The following is a 5,967-nucleotide window of genomic DNA, read 5'->3' as shown; positions in this document are numbered from 1 at the left end:
ATGTTGTTCTTAAAATAAAAACATTTCAGGACCATATAACTTATACTAAGAATATTAATCTAAAAAATCAAAGCTCTTAATACAAAAATAAAATTTTTAAATTGTTAGAAAAGTATAAATATGTACTATTTAAATTAAAAAAAAAAAATTTAAATAAAAAAAATTAATTTTTAATATTTTTTTTTTTTTTTTTTAATTTTAAGAACATTTATGCTTAAAACAGGAACTTGGTCCTATTTGAAATGTTCTCAAAGCCAAAATGTGTTTTTTTAATCTAAAAATTTTATGTTCTCAACGCAATTTTTAGAACAAAATTCGTAATTTTGAGACCAAAATCTTGATATTAGAACATCTTTTTTACCAGTGTACCCTTACATATACCCTTGAAGTGATTAAGAGCAAAGTTGGATAGAGTATGGCAGTTGCCAAGCAACGGAAGTTCATCATCCGTTTATTGGTGGCGCCGCAACGAGAAAAGCGGCGTAACACACGGCGTATGAGTGTTGCTAGGAATTCAGAGACCATTAATGCCCTTTCGATAAATGTTTTGTGATGCAAACGAAAACAATTAACACCAAATGATAAAATGAACATTGGTAAGGACTGGACACAGCCTCGACCGATATGTAGATAAATAGACGAGAGCATTGGATGAGAGGATGAGAGGACAAGAGGCAAACCAGACAAACTACACACAAGTTGAGAAGTGTTGAAGTCAGCCAAAGTTTTTTCATCAACGAAAACATTTTCAGAGCGACGTCGAATAGTTTGCTGGTCAAGCGACGGCGACGGCGACGAGCCACAAGTTTGATAGACGGAGGCGGAAGTGTGCAGATAAACTTTGGGGAGACCGATGGACAGGTCTTGGGATTTTTGGGCTCGCTGGTTGTACACATATAAATGATGCGATATTGAGATGGTGGTGGGGGGGTGTTATATAGGTAAACAGCGTGGCAGAGCAACAAAGTAAATATCAAGTTAGCGCCTGCGGCATTCACTTGTCTTCCGAGGGCTTCAAGAGCGGACACGAAAACTAAAAGCGGAAGCGGAAGTGGAAGTTTATCGACGTGCTGCAGCCCTTATTGTGCGTGCCTGGTGGATGTTAGATGTTAGATGGTATACGGTAACTGCCTTCTTATCTGTAAGTGTATTTGTATTTGTATTTGAGTTTGCATCTGAGTGTTGTGCTGCATTCCTGTTATCAATCCAACATTCGTCTCTTTTGCTCTGCTTACCAAAACAAACACGTCCTGTTACTCAGTTCCTCATAAAGATTTTATTATTATCATATACTCAATTGATTTTTCTACAAAGATTCTTAAGCTACTTGAAACACAGCTGTCAACAAATATTTCATACATATTTCCAGCTGACTTGGCTTTGAAAATATTTGTAACTTAAGAAAAAAAAAATAGAAACTATGCAAAAAGTTAGTTTGACATTTATTGCCGTAGGCCCAACATTATAGTTTCTACTGTCTTTGCGCGAAGACTTTGTTTCAGCAAAATTAAAGAAGTTTTGTTCTTTCAATTTGCCTACGGCTTTGCTTTCCGTTGTAGGCATGACAGCGAATTGCAAAGAAATAAAAATAAAAATAAAAAGAGAAAGAGAAAATTAAGAGAGCAGCGGAATGAGAAAAACGGAATGCAACGATGTGTCGCTCTCAAAAGAAAACTGCAAAATTCTTGACATGCCACGAATAAAAAAATATAGACCCATGTACAGTGGCTCACAGCTTATTCCAACCAAGACATATTCTAAATCAGTTATAACCAAGGCTGCAAACCGCTTCTGAACCAAGACTAGTCGAACTGGTTTGGTTCAGGTTTTTAAACAGCCTAAGCCGGATCATGAACCGAACCCTTGAAATTATTTACTTTGCGAACTCAAAATTTAAGCCGAACCACTTTCTTAAATAAAAGGTTCGGTCCGAAAAAAATAAATAATTACATAAATTTTATGTTTTTCAAATTACGCAATTATTTGAGACTTCGGATTTAAAAAGGGCACATTTAAATGTTCAAATAAACTTAAATCAAAATTTGATTTCTTTAAAAAAAAAAAATTTTATTTGTTCAAAATGTAGAGAAAAATGTATAACAATAAAAATATTTTTTTGTATAGAATTGAACCAAGGTTCGAAACCAAACCTTGGGTTCTGAGGGTATATAAGCCTATAAACCTACAACTTAGCTATTTAAGATATCAAACGTTAGTTTAGTATTAAATTAATATCTTCAACTATATAATATTTAATATAAATTGTTAGGCATAAATTTCATCTAACGATTTCATTTCATACCTCAATTTTTAAACTGCAAGATGAGAATTAATTGAAATTTTAAAAGCCTGCCTAATGTTTATAATATTACTTAGAAGTGTAAAGTTCTTGAGAATTGCATCAGACCAGGGCTATTAAAATGCGGCGCAATTTAATATTTCTCTTTTCGTTGCAAGTAAATGTTTTTCTGTTGAATAAACTGGTGGATGAGACCACGCCCTTTCCATCTGTCCCCCGGCCCAACTTCTAATATGAATCCTGTGCGCCTTCTCTGTTGGCGCCACGTCCACTGCGCCTCTAAGTATGCAACAATAACAATATTTAAAGGTATCTGCCAATTTATTTTAATGGCCGCAATTAAAGTTAATTACTCGCGTAGACAAAACGTGCAAAGCGGCACGGCAAAGACGCTGAAGCCGAAGCTGAAGCTGATGATGGCGACAGCTTCAACTACAGCTGGGTGCCAGATAGGGCTTTGAGTGGGTCCCTGGCACCGTCCTGGCAGCGCCCAATTAGGCATAATACGCTTGACTTGGTTGGGCGTCCTGCCTCGACACGGTGTGGCACAGTACAACCTTGTCTTGCTCGTGTTTAATTTTCCTAATGATATTATTGCAATTGACCCTATTAGAATTCGACTGTCGACAAATGAGTCAAAATGAATATTTAGTTTGGATCGCTCGCTGGAAAAATTTTAAACGCTTGTGTAATTGCCTGAAATGTGATATGATGATATGGTTAGGCGATCAATTAATTCAAATGCCTAAGCCTTAAAGTCAGTCTCTCTCGGCTTAGCGTTGCCAGCAGTTAATTGCCAGCGCACTTAAAGGACAAAGTCCCCAGAAATTCATAGCCCAGACGACTTAACTGATTGGAAATGCCAAGGATTTGGTATGCTAAATTTCGGAGTGGGGGGAAGTGGGTATGCTTCATCATTTGCTTTGACGTTGTCACCGCAGTAAAAATGGAAAATGCGCCTTGGCACATTTCAAAAAATGTGTTTACCCCAAAAGAAACTGCCTGGAAATGAAAATTGTTTTCTTGCTGCTTGCTGTTTGTAGCTGCCTTTCATTTCAAATTCCTGCCAACTGTTTTGGCCATCAGCAATATAATTTTGCTTTGCCACAGAGTAACGACAAACACTTGAACACAATAGTTGCAAGTGGCAGCTCAGACTGCAACCACAACAATAATGGCTTTATAAAAAAAAACGATAATCCTGTTTGGCTGTCTGCAGTTCCATATCAAGATGATTCTTCTCAGAGAATTGGGCTTTGACTATTAAAATGAACAAATTAATTGAAGATTAACTTTAATCTGAAATACCAATAAACTCTCCAAAAACAGCTTTTAAAGGCCAAATAAAATAATAAATAAAATTAATGTAAGCTCATTTTTAAAGCAAGAGCCAAATAATTTTTTCCAGCCATCTAATTTTAATTTTTTGTTTTTACAGTTTATAATTTACAATAAATATTAATTTTATTTTTAATTCTTAAATAAATTTGTTATACTTAAAAATTTTTCTGTGCCGACTGCTTTTAGTAGTGCATAAATATATAAATAAATAAATTACTATAAAAAAAATTAAATTAAAATTTCAATTTGAATACATTTTCAAAAACAATTAATGGAAAAAAGGTAAGTAAATAAAAGTTTAATGCTTTTTAATTAAATATCGCTTTTTTTGTAATTTCCTAAAAATATATTAATTTAAACAATTTTTAGATTGTTGAAAAGCTACACAATATAAATGATGTAACTATTTAAAATTAAGCATAAAGTCGTGTTTTCAGTCAAAGTGATTTTCAAGTGATTGTGTGATTTGTTCATCTCTGTTATTCCGTCGTTTTCTTTTGTGGCAAATAAGCAAAAAATCTGTTGCCAAAAATTTGTCAGCTACGGAAATGAAAATGACCAGGCAAAGCCATTTTGGCATTAAGAGGAGCAAGTGGGGAGTGAAGATGGAATCCTAAGACGTAAGTTGACAAAACAGAACGATTCACTAAAAGATGTTCTGGTTAAAGAGAGTTCCATTGCGGTACACCGTTAGATATATGATAATGGGTATAGAAAATCGTTTTACTTGGCTACTTCACAACGGATACAACCAATATCTTGGGGTCGTCATCAGAAAGGCAATGACTTTAATGTTCTCCAACTACATTTTGGTTTTCAGCCAAATTACGAGTACTAGACTAGCCATCTTGTTACTTAGTTTGAGACAAACTAAATTGGAATTGAAATGAATGAAAATAACATTTTCGCTTGAAGGTTTTCAAATTTAGCTTTGCTTGCAAAATTTTAATAAACTGTCGACGCCAAATATACTTGAATGAATGAATGAATGAATGAATGAGTGATGGGCAAATGTCAATTTGATCGCCATAAATATTATCATTGGATTTGGTATAGAATCGAGTTCTCATTCACTTGCTTAATTAGTTGAGGAGGCAACTTTATGTTCTGCACAACTATTAAAAGTTGCAGTTAGTATTTCATATTGCATAAAATAATTGCCATGGTCCAATGAAAATGTATGGAATGTTAACTGTCAGCGGTAATCGGTTAGCCACAACTAGGCAGAGGGGCAAATAGCTATTGGGGGCGTGACATGAAGGACAATGGAATGCATTTGCGGCATTGGTCTGACACAGGCAATGGAAAGGATATTTTGCAATGTTGCAAATAATATAAATAAACTGAAATTGCAAAGCGAAGAGTTTTTAGTTAGCAGGCGACACAAGAGGACAGTTTCCAGAAAATGGACAAAAATATAATTTTCAAATGGGATATGCCACGTTGAGGGGTAGGGGGGTTGTAAGGGGTGTGTTGGGGTGCTGGGGAGCTGGGAATCTGGCACTGGGCATCGTAAACGATGCGATGACTTACATAAACATTGGGACAAGGGCAAGCAAACAGCAGCGAAGAGTAAACAGCAATGACACAAGCCATAAAAATCTAAACATTCGATGTGCGCAAGAAAGAGACAAACAGCGTGCGAGAAAGAGAGAGGGCGGACGATTTAATGGGATGGGGAAGGGGGGGTATGCTGCAACTTAAACGAGCATCCGAAAGGATTTTGTGTACAATTTCCGTTTTATGACTCTCCAGAGTGGTAATAAATCTCACACAAAACTATTTCCGTTGCATTGGAGCTGCTTAGCTTTCACGCCGTCTTTCACCGCCCTCCCCCCTCTGGACCATCTGTAGAGCGGCCAAAGAAGCTCGTTGCTCACATGCAACGATTCCGACTCGGATTCGGATTCAGAACCCCCGGGCGAGCCTCAGTGCTCTGTGCTGCACATTATCTTGTGCGCAAATCCAAAAACCAAATCCAAATCCATTCAGTATAAATGATGCTCAACCTCAGTGCTCTGTCCGTTGTCCCAGACCGACAGACGGACAAACTGACAGACAGACGGACAAACTGACAGACAGACAGACGGACGTCTGGCTGCGGTTTTGTCATGGCCCCGTCGCGCTCTTGGGTCATTGTCGGCCATTGCTGCTTATGATTCGTCGGTGCCGCCATTTTGTTGGCTCGTGGCACGTACTGCACGGCTTTGTAGCACTTTTTCGACTATTTCCGTCAGTTGTCTTTGAGCTGAGTGCGCTTTTAGTGTGGCATCCGCTTGCACACACACACACACACACACACACATGCACCACATACTTAGACAGAG

The sequence above is a fragment of the Drosophila innubila genome (assembly GCF_004354385.1).
Source record: "Drosophila innubila isolate TH190305 chromosome 3R unlocalized genomic scaffold, UK_Dinn_1.0 2_E_3R, whole genome shotgun sequence".
NCBI lineage: Eukaryota > Metazoa > Arthropoda > Insecta > Diptera > Drosophilidae > Drosophila > Drosophila innubila.
The sequence above is the reverse complement of the archived record's forward strand: the minus strand, read 5'-3'. Positions refer to the sequence as shown.